The sequence below is a fragment of the Scyliorhinus torazame genome, chromosome 6, assembly GCF_047496885.1.
Source record: "Scyliorhinus torazame isolate Kashiwa2021f chromosome 6, sScyTor2.1, whole genome shotgun sequence".
In the NCBI taxonomy this organism is placed as follows: Eukaryota; Metazoa; Chordata; class Chondrichthyes; order Carcharhiniformes; family Scyliorhinidae; genus Scyliorhinus; species Scyliorhinus torazame.
The window spans coordinates 258,697,536-258,725,362 of NC_092712.1; the positions used below are offsets into that span (position 1 = coordinate 258,697,536).

A 27,827-nucleotide genomic window follows, 5' to 3' on the forward strand; every position below is an offset into this window, starting at 1 on the left:
ACTTCGGAGTCATCACTGCGTGGCATGGAACCAGTGATCTTCCACCATCTTTGCAGTTCCTCAGGTCTTCTGCTAACGGCTCCCAGGGCTTTCTGTGAGCTGCAAACCACACAAGGTCCAAACTGTGACCAACTCTTCCCACTGCTGCAGCAAACACAGATAAACTTAAGGCAGAGAACATTAAGCTCCAATACAAAAACAAGTCTTGTTCAGACCTGAAGAGGTAGAAATGTGATGGGCTTTATAGTGTTGAAGAGAGGAGTAGAGGAAAGAATGACAGAGCTAGAGCAGGTCAGCAGGTGAAACAACTGAGGGGTAACTAGTGAATAGAATCATAGAATTTACAGTGCAGAAGGAGGCTATTCGGCCCATCGAGTCTTCACCGGCCCTTACAAAGAGCACCCTACTCAAGGCCACATCTCTACTCTATCCCCGTAACCCAGTAACCCCCACTTAACATTTTGGACACTAAGGGCAATTTAGCATGGCAAATCTACCTAACCACATCTTTGGATGTGGGAGGAAACCGGAGCACCCGGAGGAAACGCAGGCAGACACGGGGAGAACGTGCAGACTTCGCGCAGACGGTGACCCAAGCCGGGAATCGAACCTGGGACCCTGGAGCAGTGAAGCAACTGTGCTAACCACTATGCTAAGGCCAGTAAGACAAGAGGAAGAACAGACAGGGAGATGTTGCTGAATACAGCGGGATTGGTGCTCTGAGGAGTTTTTGTTTCAAAGCAAGATGTATAACAGGTAAGGCAGGTGAACTTAGAGCTTGGATTAATATTTGGAACTATGATGTTGCTGTTATTATAGAGATTTGGTTGACGGAAGGACAGGATTGGCAGCTAAACGTTCCAGGATTAAGATGCTTCAGGCGGGATAGAGGGGGATGTAAAAGGGGTGGGGGAGTTGCATTACTGGTTAAGGAGAAAATCACAGCTGTATTGCGGGAGGACACCTCGGAGGGCTCGTATGCGAGGCAATATGGGTGGAGCTCAGGAATAAGAAGGGTGCAGTCACAATGTTGGGGGTTTACTACAGGCCTCCCAACAGCCAGCGGAAGTGCCAGCTTATCCTTGAATTTTTTATAATATTCCACCGGAAACCCACCCTGCTCTGCCACCTTCCCCGACTGCATCCTCCCAATCACATCTTTTATCTCCTGCTCCGTTACCTCCCCCTCCAATGTAACCCTGTCACCCTCCCCTAACCTCGGGTCCCCCAGCACATCTAGAAATACCTGCATCTCCCAGTCTTCCCCAGGTGGCTCCAACCTATACAACCTCTCGTAAAATTCCTCGAACACCTTATTAATCAGATCCGGAGACACCACCAGCTTCTCTGCCCTGTCCCGCACCTGAACAATTTCCCTTGCCGCCGCCTCCTCTGAAGCTGACCCGCTAACATATGCCCCACCTTCTCTCCATGCTCGTAAACTGCACCCCTTTCTCGCCTCAATTGGCACACCGCCTTCCTGGTAGATAGTCGGTCAAAGCTCGCCTGGAGTTCCTTCCTCTTTTCCAACTTTGCTGGGTCCCCATCTTCAGCATAACTCCAATCTACCTCCAGCATCTCATCTATTACCCTTTGATGCTGCAACCTCTCCTCTTTGTCCACCCTAGCCTTAAACAAGATCACCTCACCCCTCACCACTGCCCTTAGAGCCTCCCAGACAACCGCCTTCAACACCTCCCTCATGCAGTTAAAGCCTACATATTCCTCAATTTTATCACAGAACCCTCGGTCCCCCAACAGTCCCACATCCAATTTCCACCCCGGCCTCTGTCCTGCAGCATTGCTACATTGGCCTTCAAGCTTTTAGGATGCACAAGCATCCTTGACCTCTTGACTGGACCTCCCAACCCTCTCACGTTCCACGTGACTATCCTAACCACGGGTCTCTCACCCCCGCTCCCTTCTTATCCACCATCATCATACCACCGGGCCCTGCCCCAAGAGCCTTACCCGCCCCTGTCCATTGTTAACATCAAACCCCCTCCCCCTCCCAGAATCCCCCTCTCCCCCATACTTCCTCTTGAAAAAACCTCACCCAGTATCGATCACTTTCCCCCCCCCCCCTTTCACACCTCTTAGGCCCATCGAGACCTGCTCACCAGGATCCAATGTCCGCAGCCCCATCCTCCACCTCACCTTCGTTCAGTTGCCGACTTTAGTTAGCTAGTGCAGCTAGTGCGGGGGTGCCCCCACCCCCCGCCCCCCGCCCCACCCAACCCCACCCCACCCCAAGGCATTCCATCCCCTCTCCTTCCACCCAGTCCCAGAAAAAAACAATCCAACCCATACAACTCAATAAAATAACATGTAACCGTAGCAACAAATAATGCCAATCAAACCAAACAAAAACTTCAACTCTATAACAGTGTGAAGTCAAGTAAGTTACAATACAGGTCAATGAACAGAAAGTTATAACATTTATACATTCTCCAGCTCCCCAATCACAGTCCACGACCTCTGTCCAGTTCCACTCCTCACTTCTGTCCCAAGCCTTTTGCCTTCACGAACGCCTCAGCCGTCTCCACCGTCCCAAAATAGAAATCTTTGGTGTTGTAAGTCACCTTCAGCTTCGCCGGATACACACCAAATCGCACCCACTGTTGTACAGTGCTGTCTTTACTCGGCCGAACGCTGCCCACCTCTTTGCCAACACCTCTGTCAAGTCCTGGTATATCCGAACTCCAGCTGCAGCCCACTGCACCTCCCGCTTCTGCTTCGCCCAACTTTTAAAAAAAAAATTTTTTTTTTATTCTCCTCCTTTTTCCCATTTTCTCCCACATTTACATCCATCAACTATAATCAGCAAGATATGTCAGTCCCCATAATAACAATGATCCCATCTACCCACCAACCCCCAAACCTCAACCCGCATGTTTACATAAACAAATGACAAAAAGGAATCAGGGATTACCCGTAGTCACCCTTAATCTTACACAGCCCCCCCCCCCCCCCCCCCCCCCCCCGGTCTCCAGCTCCTCCCATCCACTGCCTCTTGTAAAACTCCTCCTCCCAACCTCGGTTCCTTCCCCCCAACCTTCCACCCCGGCTAGACCACTCGGACCCTGTTCTGCCAAGCTCCGATGGCCGCAGCCCCTCCCCCCACCTCACTCCCGTTCACTGGCCGGCTTAAACCGGCCAGCATGGAGGCCCCCGCCCGGGTCCCTTTCCCCCTTGCCCGGCCTTAGGAAAGCTCAAAGATCCCCTTTTAGCACACAAACCCCGCATATCCACCTACACCCCAAAGAACCCTCATTTTGAGTGAAAGTCCCGTCCATTCCCTTGTCCAAATATATACCACATTGGCTCCTTTAGTCTCTACACCTGCGCGCAGTGATACAAAAAAGAAGAAAATACAGTCATGAGGTTACATCGGCACATGGCCATTCCTCAATTTGTCAGTTCTGCCAGTCCTTCTGCCTTCGCAAACTCCTCCGCTGCTTCCGCCATTCCAAAATAAAAGTCCCTGCGTTTGTAAGTCACCCTCAGCTTCGCTGGATATACAATGCCGCACCGCACCTTGCTAAAGTACAGTGCCCTCTTCACCCGGTTGAAGGCAGCCCGCCTCCTTGCCAGCTCCACCGTAAAGTCCTGGTATACACATATTCCAGCTCCAGCCCACTGCACCACCCGCTTCTGCTTGGCCCAGCTCAGGACCTTCTCCTTCACCCTGTACCTACGGAAGCACAGAGTCACTGCCCTTGGCGGCTCACTCACCTTTGGTACAGGCCTCCACGACCGATGAGCCCGATCCAGTTCATATCGGGAGGGATCCTCCCCCTCCCCCAACAGTTTTGACAACATCGCGGCAAAATACTCAGTCGGCTTCGGTCCTTCAACTCCTTCGGGCAGCCCCACAATCCTCAAATTCTGTCGCCTGCATCTATTTTCCAGGTCTTCCATTTTTCCTCGCAGATCCTGGTTAGTATCCATCACCTTCCGCATCTCTTTCCCCATCGAGGCAAGTTGATCACCGTGCTGCAATAACGTCTCCTCCACTTCCTTCAGCGCCTCCCCTTGCTCTCCCACCTCCGCCACTGCACTCGCCACCTCCGTCCTCACCGGGGAAACCGCCTCCTCCACCAGCACACTCAAAACCTCCCTCATCTCCTTCCTCACCGTCTCCATGCATTTCGCAATCTGCGCCAACTGCTTTTCAAATTCCGCAGCCATCACCTTAGTTATTTCTTCAGCCGTAAGCAGTGCGGCCTTCCCTGGTGCTCCAGCCTCCATTTTCCTTGGTGACCCCGCGGTGACCTTTCCACTCCCCGACGGACCTTCGGCTGTTTTTTTTCCGGCCGTTTTCTTGCTCATCCTCGACATTTTTCTTTGTTCTTTTTTTCCTCCTGTGTCTTCACTGTGTCTCCTCCGTGGCTTCTCCCTGCTTCTGCCGCCTCCGTGGACCCTGGGACCGGGCTTAAAGCCCCGAAAATGCCGTTGCCGAATGGGAGCCCTCCATTGTGCGGCCGCCTCCCGTCCGCCATCACCGGAAGTCTGCTTCGCCCAACTTAACACCCTCTTCTTTGTGTGGTATCTATGGAAGCAGATGATTACTGCTCTTGGTTCATACCCAGAGAGCTCCTCCCCTCCCCCATCAACTCGGCGAAGTACGCCGTTGGCCTCGGGCCCTCTACTCCTTTGGGCAAGCCCATAATCCTCAAATTGTGCCACCTCAAGCGATTCTCCAAATCTTTGAGCTTTGCTCGAAGCCCTTTGTTAGCCTCCACCACTCTTCGCAGTTCGTCCCCCATCGAGGTGAGCTGGTCGCTGTGCTGCGACATGGCCTCCTCCACTTCCTTCATCTTCTCGCCCTGCTCTCTCACCTCAGCCGATGTCTTTGCCACAGCTACCCTCACCGGGGCAACTGCCTCCTCCAACAATTTCAGTGCGACCGCCATCTCCGTCCTCAATGCCTCCATGTGCCTCGCAAACTACTTCTCCAGCTCCACAGCCATCACCTCAGTCATTGTCTCCACCGTAAGCAGTGTGGCCCCACCTTGCGGTCCAGCCTTTGCCAGCTTGGCAGCACCTTTGCTGGCCCTCTCACTCGACGGTGAGCCCTCGCTCCCTCCCTTCTTCACCACTGGTTTTTGCAGTCCTTTTGGCATCTTTTAGCGACTTTTTATCTCCCTTCTTTCAATCCTCCAAAAATTACCCTTGGGACTGGATTTTAAACTTCCTAAAAACATACCTCAAGCGGGAGCTGCCCAATGTGCGACTTCCCCTCTACATGCCGGCACTGTAAGTTCCGACACATGTCCGTCCTGCATTTTGGACACATCCATGAAGAGCCTTCCACCCACCTCCGGTAATGGAGCCACTGAATTCCATCCTGATTAAAGAAAGGGGGCGGCGTGGTGGCACAGTGGTTAGCACTGCTACTTCACAGCACCAGGGACCCGGGTTCAACCCCGACCTTGGGGGACTGTCTGTGTGGAGTTTGCACTTTCTCCCCATATCTGCATGGGTTTCCCCCGGGTGCTCCAGTTTCCTCCTACTGTCCAAACATGTGCAGGTTAGGCGGATTGGCCCTGCTAAATTGCCCCCTAAAGTGTCCAAAAGGTTAGGTGGGGATAGGGTGGGTATAGGCAAGGTGCCCTTTTCAGAGAGTTGGTGGAGACACAATGGGCTGAATGGCATCCTTCTGCACTGCAGGGATTCGAGGATGATACCAAACAACCATAACAAAGGTACTGATAAGATGAGAAAACGACGGATAATTAGCACTCGGCACAGATACCATGAATAAAAGTCCCTGAGATTCTAAAGGATAAGACATTCTGTATCATGCTCAAATGTTAACACCTCCCACTAAACAGGATCTATGACAATATGAAATCAGACAAAAGAAAACGGGGAAAAAGTCAAAATTTCAAATAGTTGCAGATTATCAGTCCAAGTCTTCATTTTCTACAGACTTCACAGGAGGCTGCCTTCATAACATCACCTGTCCCAGCTCATCTGCAGTGGTGTTGATTCAGAATCCTCCTTTCAGGCCTCTCGATTTGCAGCAATTAGGTATTCTACTGGGTTTGCAAATCACAAACAGCCCACCTTGATGATAGTATTTTCAGAGAGAGAGGAGGTATCCTTGTGGCACTGTCAGTGCTTATGTTATCTGCAAGACTATCCCAACTTGGAACACCAGATCATGAGAGTGTAGAGTTTTGTTTTTGGCATGGTATGAGGAGTCAATTGAAACCCCATGAGAATAAGCAGTCAAGTCATCATGTTACAATTATTAAAATCTGTTTATCAAATTAAATTAAAGACAAATATACATGAACAGGACTATACAACACAAAGACAATATGAATGATCCCTGAACTCTTTAAGATTTCCCACTTCCCCCAAACAACACCCAAAGAAAATAGGTCAAAAAACAGCTTATAATTACAACACAATACAGGGAGGATAATCAAATCCGGGAAATGTCTTATCCTGGTCCTGCGAAGATATTTAATCTGCCTTTGCAAAGGTTTCTGCATTGCCTTGGCACTAAGACTTAGAGGTTGTTAGGTGTAAGGTTAGCCTCCAGGCTTCTAGCAGGAAACTGGCTTGTCTGCTTCTGAGGTTGGCAGATGTAAACTGGCCTGTCTGTTCCTGAGGATGCTGGCAATTATACCACTGTTTTCCTTTAACTCCGCCGTTTGTCGATTTGGCTTGTCTGACCCTGTCACATTCCTTAACTCGAGAACGTAACATGTGTATGCCTCATTGATCGCCCCATCATCTAGGTAAACTGTTTCTACTAATAAGATATTCAGACCTGATTTTATCTAGATGCCTTCTAATCTTGTTACTTGGAAAGACGTATCTCATCTGGCCATTTGAATATTGGCTACTGCTGTCACTCGGCAGATTTCTACCTCTTGCTGGACAGATCGCTTCCTATTATGTCTTGTTAAATGTGTGTTATTGCTGTTCCCATGCAAATCCATGACAGGAAGTCTCTTTGACTTTAGTTCAAATCCAGTATCTTTTTAATCCCTGTGAGCTAGGTCACATGATTTCTCCTTGGTTTCAATCTGGGCTTATGTTAGCCAATGTCTGAGAGCTCAACAGACCCAGTGTCCTCATGAAGCATCTAGTGTCTTCTCGCAAATGTAACATAGTAGATGTGGGCTACTGCCTTTTGATTAGCAAATTATTTTCAAAAAGTTGAAGGTGGCCAGCCAATGACAAAATGGATATTTCTCGAACGCATCTTTACGTCACAGCCAATGAAGTATAGTCACTGTTATAACACAGGAAACATGGTGGCCAATTTGCACACAGCAATATGCCTAAAAATAGCAATGTGACAATGACCAATAATCTATTTAGTGATGCAGATTAAGGGATAAATATTGGCCAGGACACTATAGATAATTTCCCTGCTTCTTTTAAAAGCAGTGCCATAGAATCTTTTACTTCCAGCTGAGAGCTAATGATGCAGCACTCCCTCAGTATTACACCGACGTGTTAGCTTTGACTTTTTTGTGCTCAAGCTCTGTAGTGGGCCTTGAACCAACAACCTTTTTACTCAAGAGTGGAGAGTGAGCCGTGGCTGATATTAATAAAAACATTTTTTATAAAAAAGTTTATTGAGTTATTTGTGATTTTGTAACAATAACAAGAAACAGTGTACATACAAATATAAACATAGTGCAAAGGCAGTCTTCCTCCCTCACAGTCCCACCTTTGTTACACACTAATCTAAGCTAAGCCCCCTCCCCACCTCTCTGCTGACAGTTAATTTTCTCGACAGAAGTCGACGAACGGCTGCCACCTCCGGACGAACCCTGACATTGACCCTCTCAATGTCCGTACCAGCCTCCCCGAACAGGCGCCGGAATGTGGCGACTTAGGGGCTTTTCACAGTAACTTCATTTGAAGCCCATTTATTTTCATTTAATTTCAGGGCGAACTTGATTTTCTCCAGACAGAGAAAGCCAGCCATGTCAGGGAGCCAGGTCTCTGACTTCAGGGCTTTGAGTCGCTCCAAGCTAATAGTATCCGTCGCCGGGCTACCAGGGAGGCAAAGGCCAGAACGTCTGCCTCTTTCTCCTCCTGGATTCCCGGATCTTCCGACACACTGAAAATCGCCACCTCTGGACTCGGTGCCACCCTTGTTTTTAACACCTTGGACATGACATCCGCAAACCCCTGCCAGAATCCCCCAAGCTTCGAGCATGCCCAGAACATATGAACATGATTCGCTGGTCCTCCCGCACACCTTGCGCACGTGTCTTCTATCCCAGTGTTCTTCAAACTTTTTTTCCAGGGACCCATTTTTACTAACCTGCCGACCTTCACGACCCATGCCGGCTGACCTGAGCGACCCACCATTTTCTCTTACCTTGTTTGCTGCTGATAAAAATGGAGGAAATGGTTTTGGGTCCCTTTGGCCCTCGTACACACTCATGCAATGGAACCTGTTGGATGAAGGTGAAGCCTTCCAGTATCGGAAAGTATGGAGTCTCCATCTGTCCAAAGTTCTACGTTTTTTCCATAACATTTTATTAAATAAACCCCCCCACGAACTTGTAAAAAAAAAATGAATAAAATAAATGAAAAAAATAAAAATTGAATAAAGTAAATGAATAAAATGAATTTTAAAAGCCCGAACTTGTAAAACGATTAGCTATGACTGTTTATAAAAATAGCGGCCGCACTGCGCATGCGCATCCGATCATCGGCGCGCATGTGCAAAACTATGCGCATGCGCGCTGTAGCTGTGATGGCCACATCCCGATTACAAAATGGGCACTTTGCAAAGAATGCAGGGAAAGTTGGACAATACTGAAAAGCAAGCAGGTGCAAGGCCTGTCTGTTGATTAGAGCAGTGGCTCTCAGACAGGACCGGTACTGCTAAGCCATCTACATACTAATGAGCCATCTCTGGGGACAAAAGGGAAACATTTAGATAAACAATGTTAAGGCAGACACCCCGGCGCCAGAGGAGACTAAAACAAAGCAGACCAACGGTCACCTAGGACACGCCCGGCAATCAGGGAACCCACCCCTCTATTGGAGCAAGATCGATAAGAATGATTGGGAAAGGTCAAATTAATTGAGGCCATGTTCAAGGCCCGCCCAAGAGCAGGCCTTGGCTCTCAGCGAAGAGAGACCAGCCGAGCAGCTACGCCAGACCAAGTAAGTTCCGAGTCAATGCACGCTACGAGATAGACGCTCCTAGTTGCTATCCTGTAACAGCTCAACCCAGCAGCCTCAGAACCGAGCAACGGCCATTGTTCCTCTGACTGAGTGGGCACCCGAAGCTAAGTATAGGCTTTTAGTAATAGTGATAGTTTAGGTTGTAGAGTTTTATGCATGAGTAGATTTGACTGTGTGTAAATAAATGAGCATTGCTTTTGAACTTACTAACTGGTGTATCGAGTCTTTGATCAGTATTCGGTTTTGAACCTTGTGGCGGTGTCGAAAGATACCTGGCAACTCTTGAGCAAACGTAATTAAACAGAGCCAAATTAAGAGAGAAGCACAATTAGCAACAGCGCCAATGATCGTGCACGCATGCGCAATGCGGCCGAATTTGTTAACATGTTCACGGCCATTTTAAAGGCCGCTTGCAGCCGTTGTTATTAAAAGCCGGCTGCTGCGCGGGGATTTGCGCGATCGGGAGCGCCGCAAAGGACGGCTCCGCAACCTCCCCGCGGGTTGCGCCCCCAAGTTTGAAGAACCCACTGTTCTATCCCAAAGAACCTGCTCATCCGGGCCACTGTCATGTGTGCCCCGTGAACGAACTTAAATTGTATCAGGCTGAGCCTGGCATATGCTGTGGATACTCTTTTTTTTTTTTTTTTTTTCGTGATAAATCACTATTTATTAGTTATACAAGTCTCATCATCAAATAAACAACTGTTCACATAAACCGTGAACAGTCAGGTCCCCAGATAATTTACAGTATTATAGGGTTATGGAATAAAACGAAGATTTAGGCATGTCGAAGAGCTGATGTTACTTCTTCTTGGGCAGGGCAATTGTGACGAGTTCGTAGATAACATAGGCTGCACCCGCAACCGTGAGGCTCATGGTTAGCCTGTAGAGCAGTGCATCCATCACACCGCCTTTTAAATGGACCGGCATCCCATTGTCCGCCTGGAATATCTTCTGCTTCTCAGGAACCTTGTTCGCCATTCGCCTGCAGGCTGCAGTGCTGAAGGTCAGCTGTGAAATCTGTTGAAAAGCCCGCAGGCCCCTCACTCCTAGGCCGCTCATTTCGCTCCCATGCTGTGGATACTCAACGCATCTGCCCAGAGACCATCCTCTATCTCTCCTCCTAACTCCTCTTCCCATTTGTGTTTCAGCTCCTCGGTCTGCGTTTCCTCTGACCCCATGAGCTCTTTATAGATGTCCGAAACTCTCCCTTCTCCCACCCATACTCTGGAAACTACCCTGTCCTGTATCCCCCTTGGTGGTAGGAGCGGGAACAAAGAACAAAGAAATGTACAGCACAGGAACAGGCCCTTCGGCCCTCCAAGCCCGTGCCGACCATGCTGCCCGACTAAACTACAATCTTCTACACTTCCCTCTATTCCCATCCTATTCATGTATTTGTCAAGATGCCCCTTAAATGTCACTATCGTCCCTGCTTCCACCACCTTCTCCGGTAGCGAGTTCCAGGCACCCACTACCCTCTGTGTAAAAAACTTGCCTCGCACATCTACTCTAAACCTTGCCCCTCTCACCTTAAACCTATGCCCCCTAGTAATTGACCCCTCTACCCCGGGGAAAAACCTCTGACTATCCACACTGTCTATGCCCCTCATAATTTTGTAGACCTCTATCAGGTCGCCCCTCAACCTCCTTCGTTCCAGTGAGAACAAACCGAGTTTATTCAACCGCTCCTCATAGATAGGGAAGGTTGAGACCTGCTTGCGTAGGAAGTTCCGTGCCTGCAGGTACCTAAACTCATTCCCGCCCGTCAATTCAAATTTCTCCTCCAACTCCCTCAGGCTGGGAAAGCTCCCCTCTATAAATAGATCTCCCATCCTTTCGATCCCTGCCATCTCCGGAACCCTCCAACCAGCCTCCCTGGGGCAAACGGATGATTATTGCAGATTGGAGACCAGACCGATGCTCCCTCTGCTCCCACATGTTTTCTCCATTGCCCCCAGACTCTCCAACCACTCTAAATGGCAACTCCCCCAGTCGCCTCTCCTGCACCCTTGGCCGGATTGCGAACATCTCACTTTTCCTAATGTTCAATTTATAACCTGAAAACCGGCCAAATTCCCCCAGAATCCTCAATTTCTCCCATCCCCTCTAGTGGATCAGAAACATGTAGGTCATCTGCGTATAGCGAGAGTCTGTGCTCCACCCCTCCCCAAACCAGCCTCTTGAGGATCTCAGCGCAATTGCCAGCAGCTCTATGGCCAGCGCAAACAGCATTGGGGAGAGGGAGCATCCCTGCCTCGTCCTCCGGTGTAGCCTAAAATAGCCCAATGTCAACCTGTTCATCCGTATACTCACCATGGTCGCCTGATACAGCAGCCTAACCCAGTCGATGAAGCCCCGTCCAAACCGAAACCGCCCCAGCACCTCCCACAGATACGTCCATTCCACCCGATCAAATGCCTTTTCTGCTTCCATTGCGACCACTACCTCTCCGTCCCTACCCTCTGGGGGCATCATGATCACATTCAGCAGCCTTCTAACATTGGCCGCCAACCGCTTGCCTTTAACGAATCCTGTCTGGTCCTCCCCAATCACATCCGGAATGCAGTCTTCGATCGTAGAGGACAAGATTTTGGCCAACAGTTTGGCGTCAACATTTAATAAGGAGATGGGTCTGTGGGACCCGCATAGCTCCGGGTCCTTAGCCCGCTTCAGGATCAGTGAGATTGTGCCCTGTGACATCGTCGGGGGAAGTGCCACTTACTCCCTTGCCTCATTAAATGTCCTCATCAGCAGCGACCCCAGAGAACTTTTTATAAAACTCCACTGGGTACCTGTCCGGTCGCAGGGCTTTACCCGACTGCATGGCCTTCAGCCCTTCTGCTATTTATTCTATCCCGATCGGGACCCTCAGCCCTTCTACCAGCCCTTCCTCCACATTCGCGAGCCTCATCCCCTCCGGCCCAGCTGGGGGTTCCGACTCACACAGCCTGCTATAAAACTCCTTGAATGCCCTGTTAACCCCTGCTGAATCTCCGACCAAGTTCCCGTCTCTGTCCCTCACTCTCCAAATCTCCATCTTTCTGAGCTGCTGCGCAAGCATTCTACTGGCCTTCTCTCCATATTCACATATCACCCCCCTCGCCTTCCTCAGCTGCTCCACCGCCTTCCCTGTAGTTAACAAGCCAAATTCCGCCTGTAGCCTCCGTCATTCCCTTAAAAGCCCTGCCTCTGGGGTCTCCGCATATCTCCTGTCGACTGTAAGTATTTCCCCTATCAGTCGATCCGTCTCTGCTCTATCTACACTCTCCATGTGGGCCCGTATCGAAATCAGCTCCCCTCTGACCACCGCCTTCAGCTCCTCCCAGACCATTGCAGCCGAGACTTCCCCCGTGTCATTAACTCCAGATAGTTCTGGATACATTTCCTCACCCACTCGCACACCTCCTCATCCGCTAAAAGTCTGACATCCAATTCCCAATGCGGGCGTTGGCCACCCTCCTTGCTCACCTGTAGGTCCATCCAGTATGGAGCATGAGCAGAGACCGTGATCGCTGAATACTCAGTGTCCACTACCCCTGTCAGTAAAGTCCTGTTCAAGATGAAAAAGTCGATCCGGGAGTACACTTTATGTACATGCGAGTAGAAAGAGAACTCCTTCACTCTCGGCCGCCCAAACCTCCATGGGTCCACTCCCTCCATCTGTTTCATAAACCCCTTTAGCTCCTTTGCCATTGCTGGCACCCTGCCTGTCCTTAAGCTCGACCGGTTTAGCCTTGGGCCAATGACTGTGTTGAAGTCCCTCCCCCCCCCCCCCCCCCGCCGCCCCCCCCCCCCCCCCCCCCCCCCCCCGCCGCCGCCCCCCCCCCCCCCCCCCCCCCCGCCCCCCCCCATGACCAACTTGCGAGTCCAGGTCTGGGATCTTCCCCAACATCCTCCTTATGAACTCCACATCATCCCAGTTTGGCGCGTAAACATTCACGAGTACCACGGCAGTCCTTCCAGCTTCCCACTAACCATAAGAGCATAAGAACTAGGAACAGGAGTAGGCCATCTGGCCCCTCGAGCCTGCTCCGCCATTTAATGAGATCATGGCTGATCTTTGTGGACTCAGCTCCACCATATCCCCAAATCCCTTTATTCTTTAGAAAGGCATCTATCTTTTTCTTAAAAACGTTTAAAGAAGGAGCCTCAACTGCTTCACTGGGCAAGGAATTCCAGTGATTCACAACCCTTTGTGTGAAGAAGTTCCTCCTACACTCCGTCCTAAATCTACCGCCCCTTATTTTGAGGCTATGCCCCCTAGTTCTGCTTTCCCCGACCAGTGGAAACAACCTGCCTGCATCTATCCTATCTATTCCCTTCATAATTTTATATGTCTCAATAAGATCCCCCCGCATCCTTCTGAACTCCAATGAGTACAGTCCCAGTCTACTCAACCTCTCGTCATAATCTAATCCCCTCAACTCTGGGATCAACCTAGTGAATCTCCTCTGCACTCCCTCCAGTGCCAATATGTCCTTTCTCAGGTAAGGAGACCAAAACTGAACACAATACTCCAGATGCGGCCTCACCAACACCCTATACAATTGCAGCACAACCTCCCTAGTCTTGAACTCCATCCCTCTAGCAATGAAAGACAAAACTCGATTAGCCTTCTTAATCACCTGTTGCACCTGCACACCAACTTTTTGCGACTCGTGCACCAGCACACCCAGGTCCCTCTGCACAGCAGCATGTTTTAACATCTTACCGTTTAAATAATAATCCATTCTGCTGTTATTCCTCCCAAAAATGGATAGCCTCACACTTGGCAACATTGAATTCCATCTGCCAGACCCTAGCCCATTCACCTAACCTATCCAAATCCTTCTGCAGACTTCCGGTATCCTCTGCACTTTTTGCTTTACCACTCATCTTAGTGTGGTCTGCAAACTTTGACACATTGCACTTGGTCCCCAACTCCAAATCGTCTATGTAAATTGTGAATAACTGCGGGCCCAACACTGATCCTTGAGGGACCCCACTAGTTACAGGTTGCCAACCAGAGAAACACCCATTTATCCCCACTCTCTGCTTTCTGTTAGTTAACCAATCCTCTACCCATGCTACCACTTTACCCTCAATGCCATGAATCTTTAGTTTATGCAGCAACCTTTTGTGTGGCATCTTGTCAAAAGCTTTCTGGAAATCCAGATATACCACATCCATTGGCTCCCCGTTATCTACTGCACTGGTAACGTCCTCAAAAAATTCTACCAAATTAGTCAGACACGACCTACCCTTTGTGAACCCATGCTGCGTCTGCCCAATGAGACAATTTCCCTCCAGGTGCCCCGCTATTTCCTCCTTAATGATAGATTCCAGCATTTTCCCTACAACCGAAGTTAAGCTTACTGGCCTATAATTACCCGCTTTCTGCCGATCTCCTTTTTTCAACAGTGGTGTCACGTTTGCTACTTTCCAATCCTCTGGGACCACCCCAGAGTCTAGTGAATTTTGATAAATTATCACTAGTGCGTTTACAATTTCCCTAGCCATCTCTTTTAACACTCTGGGATGCATCCCATCAGGGCCAGGAGACTTGTCTACCTTTAGCCCCATTAGCTTGCCCAATACTGCCTCCTTAGTGATTACAATCATCTCAAGGTCCTCACCTATCATATCCTTATTTCCATCACTGGCATGTTATTTGTGTCCTCCACTGTGAAGACTGACCCAAAAAACCTGTTCAGCTCCTCAGCCATTTCCCCGTCTCCTATTATTAAATCTCCCTTCTCATCTTCCAAAGGACCAATATTTACCGTAGCCACTCTTTTTTGTCTTATACATTTGTAGAAGCTTTTACTATCTGCTTTTATGTTCTGAGCCAGTTTACTTTCATAGTCTACCTTACTCTTTATGGCTTTTTTAGTAGCTTTCTGTTGTCCCCTAAAGACTTCCCAGTCCTCTAGTCTCCCACTAATTTTTGCCACTTTGTATTTTTGTTCCTTCAATTTGATACTCTCCCTCACCTCCTTAGGTATCCACGGTCGATTTTTCCCCTTTCTACCGTCTTTCTTTTTTGTCGGTATGAACCTTTTCTGAACACTGTGAAAGATCGCTTGGAAGGTTCTCCACTGTTCCTCAACTGCTTCACCATGAAGTCTTTGCTCCCAGTCTACCTTAGCTAGTTCTTCTCTCATCCCATTGTAATCGCCTTTGTTTAAGCACAAAACACTAGTGTTTGATTTTACCTTGTCATCCTCCAACTGGATTTTAAATTCCACCATATTGTGGTCGCTCCTTCCAAGAGGATCCCGAACTATGAGATCATTAATCAATCCTGCCTCATTACACAGGACCAGATCTAGGACCACTTGTTCCCTTGTAGGTTCCATTACATACTGTTCCAGGAAATTATCCCGGGCACATTCTATAAACTCCTCCTCAAGGCTGCCTTTACCAACCTGGTTAAACCAATCGATATGCAGATTAAAATCTCCCATGATAATCGCTGTACCGTTTCTACATGCATCCGTTATTTCTTTGCTTATTGCCTGCCCTATCATCCTGTTACTATTTGGTGGCCTATAGACGACTCCTATCAGTGACCTTTTCGCCTTACTATTCCTGATTTCCACCCAAATTGATTCAACCTTGTCCTCCATAGCACCAATATCATCCCTTACTATTGCCCGGATGCCATCCTTAAACAAAGCTACACCACCGCCCTTACCGTCCATTCTATCCTTTCCTACAGTCTGATACCCTTGGATATTTAACTCCCAGTCGTGACCATCTTTTAACCATGTTTCAGTAATGGCCACTAAATCATAGTCATTCATGATGATTTGCGCCATCAACTCATTTACCTTAATTCGTATACTACGAGCATTCAGGTAAAGTACACTTATGCTGTTTTTTATGTCTTTGTTATGAATCCTAACATCTTGATCAGTAACTTTTCGCAATTTATTTTTCCTCTTACCCTTTCTCCTAATTTTCCTCGTCTTTGAACTCATATCTCTACATAATAACTTGTCACGTAACCTGCTGCCTTGATCTCCATTAACCATTATACTGTCCATTACTTTACACTTCCCTTCCCCCCCACTTGCTAGTTTAAAGTCCTTGTGACCAACCTATTTATCCTATTCGCTAGAACACTGGTCCCAGAATGGTTCAGGTGAAGACCGTCCCAACGGTACAGGTCCCTCCTGCCCCAGTACTGATGCCAATGCCCCATGAAATGGAATCCCTCTTTCCCGCACCACTCCTTTAGCCACGTGTTAACTTCTCTAATTTTCTCAACCCTATGCCAATTGGCACGTGGCTCGGGTAGTAATCCAGAGATTATAACCCTGGAGGACCTGCCCTTTAATTTAGTCCCTAGTGTTTGATAATCCCCAAACAGGTCCTCTTTCCTAGTCTTACCTATGTTGTTAGTCCCAACGTGGACCACAACAACTGGATCCTCCCCCTCCCTCTCCCAAATCCTTTCAAGCCGATCAGAGATGTCCCTCACCCTGGCACCGGGCAGGCAACATACCATGCGGGACTCTCGATCTGGCTTACAAAGGATGCCATCAATCCCCCTAATTATATAATCCCCTACAACTACCACTTGTCTTTTTGCTCCCCCCTCTTGAATGGCTTCCTGTACCACGGTGCAGTGGTCAGTCAACGCATCCTCCCTACAGCCCTCTTCCTCATCCACACAGGGAGCAAGTACCTCATACCTGTTGGACAAGGTCAAGGGCTGAGGCTCCTCAACTCCTAAACTCAGGATCCCCTTACCTGCCTCCCTTGCAGTCACACCACTCTGTCCCTGACCACTGTCCGAATTAACAGAACTTATTCTACCGGGTGTGACTGCCTCCTGAAACAAAGCGTCCAGGTAATGTTCCCCCTCCCTGATGTGCCGCAGTGTGTGCAGCTCGGTCTCCAGCTCATCAATTCTGAGCCGAAATTCCTCGAGCAGCCAACACTTGGCTGCAGATGTGGTCACTGACGGTCTCAATGGGATCCACCAGTTCCATCATCATACAGCAACAGCACATCACCTGTCCAGCCATATTCAACTAGTTAATTAATTTAAATTAAAAAAAAAAGAAAAATTCTTTATAGAACCTCAAGGATAAACCCGAACACCAAGAAAAACACAGCCCTCTCTCGCCACTCACCCGAACTCAGTCACTCACCTAAACTCAGATGCACTCTGTTCCAATCAGCACTCAGTCACTCACCTAAACTCAGATGCACTCTGTTCCAATCAGCACTCAGTCACTCACCTAAACTCAGATGCACTCTGTTCCAATCAGCACTCAGTCACTCACCTAAACTCAGATGCACTCTGTTCCAATCAGCACTCTGTGTCTAAAGGCACTCCTGCCACACCTTTTGTGCACTCACCTCTCCCAGCACTGCCCCGGCTCTCTCCTCCCACGCTTTTTAAATCTCCCGGCTCTCTCCTCCCGCGCTTTTTAAATCTCCCGGCTCTCTCCTCCGGCGCTGTTTTCGCTGTACGGCTCTCTCCTCCGGTGCGGTGTTCGCTGTCCGGCTCTCTCTGCTCCCGCGCTGTTTTCGCTGTTACTGTAACGGCCTCCCACATCTGCACCTATTCTTCCCGCCTCAAATGACACTCGCTTATTAATCAGGATCGCGACCCCTCTAGTCGGAGTCCAGCCCCGAGTGAAATATCTGCCCGACCCATCCCTTCCTTAATATAGTCTGATCGGTTACCCCAAGATGTGTCTCCTGTAACATTGCCACATCCGCCTTCAATCCCCTCAAATGCACGAACACGCGTGCCCCCACCAGTACAAATGCAAACTTTAACTTACACAAATACAGCGGCAGCTGCAGGATCGATACAGAAGGCATTACAAATATAGTCCAAAAACAAAAACATTTGTAACGGGAACACTGCAGCAAAGTTCAAACACCTCAGTCCCCTGCCAGCCCTTCCCTTCTGGTAAAGTCCATCGCTTCCTCTGGCGACTCAAAATAGGAATGTTGCTCCTCGTAGGTGACCCAAAGACAGGCCGCATACAGCAGTCCAAACTTCACCTTCTTCTTGAAAAGGGTCGACTTTACGGAGTTGAACCTCGCTCTTCTCCTGGCTACATCTGCGCTCAGGTCTTGGAAAACGCACAGGATGCTATTCTCCCACTTACAGCTCAGTGTCTGCCTGGCCCACCGTATAATATGCTCCTTGTCCAGGTACCTGTGCAATCTCACCACCATCGCCCTTGGGGGGTCACCTACACGCGGCTTCTTCACTAATGCTCTGTGCGCCCTGTCCACCTCCAAGGGTTGGGTGAACGTCCCATCCCCCATTAGCTTCTCGAGCATGCCCGCTATATATCCCAGGCATCCACTCCTTCAGACCCCTCCAGGAGACCGACGATCCTCAAGTTTTGCCAGTGGGACCTATTCTCTAGATCCTCCACCTTCTCCTGGAGCCTTTTCTGCTGTTCTCTCAGCATCCCCACCTCCACTGCTGTTTGGTGTTCCTCATGCTCGGTCAGTGCCTTCTCCACTTTCTGGATCGCCCGATCTGGAGCATCCAATCTCTGTTCCAGCTGAGCAATCGATTCCCTAATCGGGTCCAAGCATTCCTGTTTATGCTTGGCGAAGCCCTCTTGAATAAACCTCATCAACTGCTCCATCGACCGCTGGGTCGTCGAGCCAGGACTCCGGTCGTCCACCACGCTTTTTCTCGCTGCAGCTTCAACCCAGGCCTTCTCTGTTCACCTATTTCTTCCTTTGCGAGCACTCATGGTCCGCCTATCCATGCTTTGGTTGGGAGTCCTCCTCACAGTCGTGTCCACTATCAATTTTCCAAGTAAAATCCGAGAAAAGAAATTGGGGAAAAGGTCCAACCCGAGCGGGAGCCACCAAATGTGCTACCTACTCCTTCATGGCCTCCACCGGACGTCACCGACATTACTAAATGGCAAATAAATATAAAAATATAACTGCAGCACCAATAACTGTCTATTTAACTCTTATCCCACTGTAGCTATATAATAAACTATATGTTAAGCAAGGCTAAGCTTGTAATATCTGTAATAGATGTCTATGCCATTGCAGTAGAATTTGTTACCCAAAGATAAAATATATTAATACTTTTATTTTACTTCAGATCTCCATAATCCACAATATTTTGCCTTTCAATATATTATACTTATCTGGTTCTTGACAATAAGATCACGTTTGCAATCTTTCCTTGGTCAGCAAGTAATATTGATTATTATTCGAATATTTCAACAAATAAGTGCAGGAAGGCATAAGGAAGGAGGAGGATGTCCAAAAGCCAAAAGAAAGCTGTCGTGAAGAAGGGGGCAAGTGAAGGCTCGCTGTCGAGTGAACGGGTCAGCTCAGCAACTAGAAAGATGGCGGAGTCTGGGTCGCAGGGTGGGGCCCCACCATTCACAGCAGAAAAGATGACCGAGGCGATGGTCGTGGAATTCGAGAAGCAGTTTGCTAAGCACATGGAGGTGATGAGGACAGAGATGATGGTGGCAGTGAACGTACTGGTGGAGGAGGCGATTGCTCCGGTGAAGGCGGCGGTTTCAAAAACATCAGCCAAGGTGCGGGAGAAGGGCGAGAAGCTAAAAGGGATGGAAGACAGCTGTGTTGCAAGACAGCAATCAGCTCACCTCGATGGGTGAGGAGCTGCAGAGGGTGGTGGAGGCCAACAAAGGTCTGAGAGCAAAGGTGGAAGACCTTGAAAATAGATTTAGGCGGCAAAATTTGAGAATCGTAGGCCTTCCCAAAGGGGTGGAGGGCCGAAGGCCGACAGTACTTTGTCAAGATGTGGCGGAGCTGTTGGGGAGGGGGAAGACTCCTCCCAGTATGAACTGGATTGGCTCATCAGTCGTTGATGCCTAAACCGAAGGCGAATGAGCCGCCAAGAGCGGTAATTGTGTGTTTTTACATGTACCACGTGAAGGAGAAAGTCCTGAGTTGGGCGAAACAGAAGCGGGAGATGCAGTGGACCGGAGCTGGTTTTTGTATATTCCAGGACTTAACAGTGGAGTTGGAGGCAGCACGGTGGTGCAGTGGTTAGCATTGCTGCCTCATGGCACCAAGGTCCCAGGTTTGATCCCGGCTCTGGGTCACTGTCCGAGTGGAGTTTGCACATTCTCCCCTTGTTTGCGTAGGTTTCACCCTCACAACCCAAAAATGTGCAGGGTAAATGGGTTGGCCACGCTAAATTGCGCCTTAATTGGAAAAAAACGAATTGGATACTCTAAATTTATTTAACAAACAGTGGAGTTTGTGAGTTTTTGTAATGGCGGTTTCTGGGGTGTGTGTTTGCACTGGGTTTGTTTGAAGGGAATTTCTTTGTTTTCCTGGGATCGGGTAGTGGGAGGGGATTGGAGGGGAGTGGGCCTGGGCAGGGGCCTCCACACGAGCAAGCTCAAGCTGGCTAGTGAACGGGAGCGTGGTGGGGGAGGGGCTGCGGTCATTGGAGCCTGGTCGAACAGGTTTCGATGGGCCCAGGAGGTGTGTAAAGCGGAGGGGGAACGATAGTGGGAGGTGTTTTCGAGAGCAAGTGGATGGGGGGGGGGGGATTCTGGGAAAGTGTGTGGGGGGGGGGGGGGGTTGATGGCAACAAAGAGACGGGATAGACCAGGCCTAGAGTTATGATGATGGCGGATAAGAGGGGCGGGGGGGTTGATGGGAGAAAGATCCCCAGTCAGAATAGTTACTTGGAATGTGAGGAGTTTGGGGGGGGCCAGCCAAGAGGTCGAGGGTGTCTGCATATCTAAAAAGCTTAAATACCGATGTTGTTATGCTGCAAGAGACTCACATGAAAGTGAAAGACCAAGTGAGGCTTAGGAAGGGCTGGATGAGCGAAGTATTTCACTTGGGGTTCGACAGTAGGGCTCGGGGGGGGGGGGGGGGGGTAGCGGTTTTGGTGGGTAAGAGTGAGGTTCCAGATGAAGAGGGCGGTAGCGGACCAGGGGGTACATATGTAATAGTAACAGGGGAGTTGGAGGGGAGGTTGGTGGCGTTTCAAGTGTGTATGGCCCTAACTGGAATGATGCAGGATTTGTGAGGATGGTGCTGGGGGCCATTCCGGACTTGAATTCACATGGGTTAATAGTGGGAGGGGACTGGAATTTGGTACAAGATGCAAGGATGGAAAGGTCGCAGCCGCACTCTCTTGCCCAATCGAGGGGGGGGGGGGGGGTGCAAAGGAGCTGAGTGGGTTTAATGAGGAAAATGGGAGGGGTGGACGAGTGGGGGTTCTTGCACCCAAGGGAGTGGGAGTATTCAGTTTTCTCCTCGGTTCACGAGGTCTATTCAAGGATAGACTTTTTTGGAGCTGGGACGGCATCGTCGGCTGGGATTAGAGGATCAGAGTATTCGGCGATAGCGATCTCGGATAATGCGCCACATTGGGTGGACATGGTCCTGTAGAAGGGGGTAGCCCAGAGACTGGGGTAGAGAATGGATGCAGGGTACCTGGGGGGAGGGAGTTCTTGTGAGAAGATCGGGAAGGTGATTGAGGAGTACGTAGGCTTTCACTGTATAGGGGAAGCATCACAGGCGGTGGTATGGGAGGCTCTGAAGCCGGTAGTGATGGGGGAGGTGATATCATTCAAGGCCAAGGTGGATATAAAGAGAGGGAGGAACGTCAAAGGCTGAAAGAGGAGATGTTGGAGGTGGACAGGAGATATGGAAATGCAGATCTGGCCCTTTTGGACAGAAGGAGGGAGTTTCAGGCTAGTTTTGACCGATTGTCCACAGGGAAGGCGGTACGCCAACTGAGGTGGGCGAGGGGAGCAATTTACGAATGTGAGAAGGCAGGGCGGATGTGAGCAGGCCAACTTGAGGGAGGCAATGGCGAGGGAAATAGTCCAGGTGCGGGATAGGACAGGGAAATTGGTAGTGGCTCCGGACCAGATTAGTAAGGTGCTCGAGGAGTTTTATGAAAATTTGTATAGATCGGAGTCACCGGGGGAGTATCAGGGGATGAGGGAGTTCCTGTACAGATTGGAGTATCCGAGATTGGAGGGGGAAGACAGGGCCAGATTGGAAAGGTTGATGGAGGAACAGGAAGTGAAAGAGGCAATTGGGAGGATGCAGTCAGGGAAGGTGGCAGGGCCAGATGGGTTCCCTGTGGAGCATTACAAGAAATTTAAAGACATATTGGCACCACTGATGGTGGGGATGTTCGAGGGGACAGGGAAGGGGTGCTACCACAAACATTGGGGCAGGCCTTGATCTCCTTGCTGTCAAAGAAAGATAAGACCCAGAGTGTCGGTCGTATAGGCCTATATCGCTATTGAATGCAGACACCAAGATACTTGCGAAGGTGCTGGTTGCTAGGTTGGAGGGGTGCCTCCTGAAGGTGATAGGGGAAGACCAGACTAGGTTCATGAAAGGAAGGCAGCTATTGTCAAATATTAGGAGGTTATTAAATGTAATCATGAAACCGGCCGAGGGGAAGGAGACAGTAGTTGTGCGAGAGGATCAGGCAGAGATTTATGGAGTGGGTACAGCTATTATATAAGGAACCGATGGCGAGTGTCCGCAAAATCAACATGAGCTCTACACAGGACACCCCTGCCTGGTTTTCCGATGTCCTCTCTGCTATTTGCATTAGCGATAGAGCCTTTGGCCATCGCTTTAAGGAGTTTGGGACTGTAGAAGGGAATAGTGCGGGGGTGCGGGGGAAGAATCAGGGGCGAAATTCTCCGGAAACGGCGCGATGTCCGCCGACTGGCGCAAATCAGACGGGCATCGCGCCGCCCCAAAGGTGCAGAATGCTCCGCATCTTTGGGGGCCGAGCCCCAACCTTGAGGGGCTAGGTCAGCGCTGGACGAATTTCCGCCTTTTATGCCCCGCCAGCTGGCGTGGAAATGACATCGCGGGGTGGCGCACGTGCGGGAGCGTCAGCGGCCGCTGACAGCTTCTCACGTATGCGCAGTGGAGGGAGTCTCTTCTGCCTCCGCCATGGTGGAGACCATGGCGGAGGCTGAAGGGAAAGAGTGCCCCTACGGCACAGGCCCGCCCGCGGATCGGTGGGCCCCAATCGCGGGCTAGGCCACCGTGGGGGCACCCCCCGGGGCCAGATTGCCCTCCGCGCCCCCCCCCCCCAGGACCCCGGAGCCCGCCCGCGCCGCCTTGTCCCGCCGGTAAGGTAGGTGGTTTAATTTACGCTGGCGGGACAGGCATTTTAGCGGTGGGACTTCGGCCCATTCGGGCCGGAGAATCGAGCGGGGGAGCACACCAACCGGCGCGGCGCGATTCCCGCCCCCGCCGAATCTCTGGTGCCGGAGACTTCGGCACCCGGGATTCACGGCGGGGGGGGTCGGAGAATTTCGCCCAGGGTGTCTATGTACACTGATGACTTATTGTTTTAGGGTGTCCATGTACACTGATGACTTATTGTTGGGGGTGGGAGGGCTGCCATTTCACAGGGCATAAACCCACTTCAGGTGCTTGGAGGTACAGGTGCGCGGGATTGGGGTGGGGTGGGGGTGCTCCTCCGTAGGTACAATTTTACTAGCTTGATGGGGAAGGAGAGCGCAGACTTGGCAAGGTGGGACAACCTCCCTGTCATTATGTTTGTTTTTATTTTGGTGCCTGCCGGTCTTTTTGCCGAAGGCATTATTTAGGGAAGAGGACAGGTCAGTCACCTCGTTCATTTTTTGGTGGGGGGGGGGGGGGGGGGAGTGGACAGGGTCAGGAAGGTGGTCCTGCAGAGAAGGTGGCAGACAGGGGGGGTTTGGCCTCCCGAATTTATTGTACATTAGTATTGGGCGGCAAATACGGAAAAGGTGAGGAGTTGGGTTGGAAGGAGGGGATGAATCCCTCTGGGTTAGGATGGAGGTGGGTCTGTGTAGGGGGTCAGCATTGAGGGTGCTGGCAACGGCACCGCCTCCACAGCCCTGGGCAAGTACTCCGGGAGTCAGGTTGTGGTGGCATCAGTGAAGATTTGGAGTCAGTTGAGACAGCACTTTAAGCTGAGGGCTGGGTCAGGGGAGATGCCAATCAGGGGTAATCACAGGTTTGAGCTGGGGAGGATGGATGGGAGGTTTCAGAGATGGGAGGAGAGAGAGCTTAGTGTTTTAAAGACCCGTTTCTGGGGGGACATTTTGCGAGGTTGGAAGAGCTGGGGGATAAATATGGATTGGGGCAAGGGGAAGCATTTAGGTACCTGCAGCTCTGATACTTTGCTAGGAAAGAGGTTCCGAGTTTCCCATTGGTGCCGATCCCCTCATTGTTGGAAGAGGTATTGACAGCAGGGGGAAATGGAGACGGGGGTGGGTCGGCGACTTATGGGAAGACTCTGCAGGAGGACTGTGTGTCCACGGAAGGGATTACAGCCAAGTGGGAGGGAGAGTTGGGGGAAGTTTGTGGTGTGAAGTGCGCTGGAGGATCAACACCTCAACCGCAAGGTTGGGGCTGATATAGCTGAAGGTCACGTATCGGGCGCACACCTCACAAGGGTCAGGATGAGCTGACTCTTTAAGGGAGTGGAGGACGTACGCGAGTGTTGTGGGAGGGGCCCCCACAAACAATATACATACGTTTTGGTCCTGACCGATGCTGGTGACGTTGAAGGGAGGTTTTTAGTATCATCTCAGGGGTAGGACATGTGAATTTGGAACCAGGTCACCTAGAAGACATTTTCGGAATGTCAGACAGGCCCGAGCTGCATGCGGGTGCAGATGTTTCAGCTTTCGCCTTGCTGATGGAAATGAAAATGAAATTGAAAAATCGCTTATTGTCACAAATAGGCTTCAAATGAAGTTACTGTGAAAAGCCCCTAGTCGCCACATTGCGTCGCCTGTTCGGGGAGGCTGGTACGAGAATTGAACCGTGCTGCTGGCCTGCTTTCAAAGCCAGCGATTTAGCCCTGTGCTAAACCAGCCCAGAGGCAGGTCCTGTTGGGGTGGACGTCAGCCTCTCTGCCCTGTGCCTCGGCGTGGCGGGGGGGGCCTACTTGAATTTCTGACCTTCAGGGTGAAATTTGAGCTGAGGGGATGAAAGAGGGGTTCACCAATTCATGAGGACTATTTATTATGCACTTTCGGGAACTGGTTACCATTGAACATTAAGTGGGGGTGGGGGACGGGTTTATTATTGGTGCATTGTTCACTGTTTGATTGTTACCTTTCATCCGGAATGCAAGGGTGGAAGTATTGGATTGTACATTGGATCGTTACTGTGGTTGTTCTTTTTTGTTTTTCTTTTGTTGTTTATTTGATGAAAATGTGGCGAATAAATTTTTATTTATTTTTTTAATATAAATGAATAACCTCAGCCGGTACAGTGGGCCGGTATAGCTCACTCAGTGGGCTAGACAGCTGGTTTGTGATGCAAAACAAGGCCAAAAGCATGGGTAATACATAACCAAACTATTAAAAGTACCCAAGATCATACTTCTTTTTTTAAAAAAAATTTTTAATGAATTTTTACATCTGTACTATACAATAGGTGAACAAGGCGGTTCAGATGTACAATTTGCATGTTCACCTTTCATCTGCCAACACATCGAAAACGAGGACCATTTGCATAAAGTTCTCATATAGTCAAGGGCACAGATAGGCACTTCTGTGGACGTGAAAGAGACTCCAGGAAGGTATGTTGCCTCCCTGGTGCCAGGGTCCAGGATGTCTCCGAACGGGTAGAGGGCATCCTGAAGGGGGAGGGCAAACAGGCAGAGGTCGTTGTACATATTGGTACTAACGACATAGGCAGGAAGGGGCATGAGGTCCTGCAGCAGGAGTTCAGGGAGCTAGGCAGAAAGTTAAAAGACAGGACCTCTAGGGTTGTAATCTCGGGATTACTCCCTGTGCCACGTGCCAGTGAGGCTAGAAATAGGAAGATAGAGCAGCTAAACATGTGGCTAAACAGCTGGTATAGGAGGGAGGGTTTCCGTTATCTGGACCACTGGGAACTCTTCCGGGGCAGGTGTGACCTATACAAGAAGGACAGGTTGCATCTAAACTGGAGAGGCATAAATATCCTGGCTGCGAGGTTTGCTAGTGTCACACGGGAGGGTTTAAACTAGTATGGCAGGGGGGTGGGCACGGGAGCAATACGTCAGAAGGTGAGAGCATTGAGGGAGAACTAGGGAATAGGGACAGTGTGGCTCTGAGGCAGAGCAGACAGGAAGAAGTTGCTGAACACAGCGGGTCTGGTGGCCTGAAGTGCGTATGTTTTAATGCAAGAAGTATAACGGGTAAGGCAGATGAACTTAGAGCTTGGATTAGTACTTGGAACTATGATGTTGTTGCCATTACAGAGACCTGGTTGAGGGAAGGGCAGGATTGGCAGCAAAACATTCCAGGATTTAGATGTTTCAGGCGGGATAGAGGGGGATGTAAAAGGGGTGTCGGAGTTGCGCTACTGGTTAGGGAGGATATCACAGCTGTACTACGGGAGGACACCTCAGAGGGCAGTGAGGCTATATGGGTAGAGATCAGGAATAAGAAGGGTGCAGTCACAATGTTGGGGGTTTACTACAGGCCTCCCAACAGCCAGCGGGAGATAGAGGAGCAGATAGGTAGACAGATTTTGGAAAAGAGTAAAAACAACAACAGGGTTGTGGGAGACTTCAACTTCCCCAATATTGACTGGGACTCACTTAGTGCCAGGGGCTTAGACGGGGCAGAGTTTGTAAGGAACATCCAGGAGGGCTTCTTAAAACAATATGTAGACAGTCCAACTAGGGAAGGAGCGGTACAGGACCTGGTTTGGGGAATGAGCCTGGCCAGGTGGTAGAAGTTTCAGTAGGGGAGCATTTCGGGAACAGCGACCACAATTCAGTAAGTTTTAAAGTGCTGGTGGACAAGGATAAGAGTGGTCCTAGGATGAATGTGCTATATTGGGGGAAGGCTAATTATAACAATATTAGGCGGGAACTGAAGAACCTAGATTGGGGGCGGATGTTTGAGGGCAAATCAACATCTGGCATGTGGGAGGCTTTCAAGTGTCAGTTGAAAAGAATTCAGGACCGGCATGTTCCTGTGAGGAAGAAGGATAAATACGGCAATTTCCGGGAACCTTGGATAACGAGGGATATTGTAGGCCTCGTCAAAAAGAAAAAGGAGGCATTTGTCAAAGCTAAAAGGCTGGGAACTGACGAAGTCTGTGTGGAACATAAGGAAAGTAGGAAGGAACTTAAGCAAGGAGTCAGGAGGGCTAGAAGGAGTCACGAAAAGTCATTGGCAAATAGGGTTAAGGAAAATCCCAAGGCTTTTTACACGTACATAAAAAGCAAGAGGGTAGCCAGGGAAAGGGTTGGCCCACTGAAGGATAGGCAAGGGAATCTATGTGTGGAGCCAGAGGAAATGGGCGAGGTACTAAATGAATACTTTGCATCAGTATTCACCAAAGAGAAGGAATTGGTAGATGTTGAGTCTGGAGAAGGGTGTGTAGATAGCCTGGGTCACATTGAGATACAAAAAGACGAGGTGTTGGACGTCCTAAAAAATATTATGATAGATAAGTCCCCAGGGCCTGATGGGATCTATCCCAGAATACTGAAGGCGGCTGGAGAGGAAATTGCTGAGGCCTTGACAGAAATCTTTGGATCCTCACTGTCTTCAGGTGATGTCCCGGAGAACTGGAGAATAGCAAATGTTGTTCCTCTGTTTAAGAAGGGTAGCAAGGACAATCCAGGGAACTACAGGGCGGTGAGCCTTACTTCAGTGGCAGGGAAATTACTGGAGAGA

General features: G+C 49.8%; 1 pseudogene; it reads right to left on the reverse strand.

Annotated features, from left to right (window-relative positions):
• Positions 1-9,808: 9,808 nt before the first annotated feature.
• Positions 9,809-10,264, reverse strand: LOC140425387 (cytochrome c oxidase subunit 7A2, mitochondrial pseudogene; annotated as a pseudogene).
• Between the last annotated feature and the right edge of the window lie 17,563 nt (positions 10,265-27,827).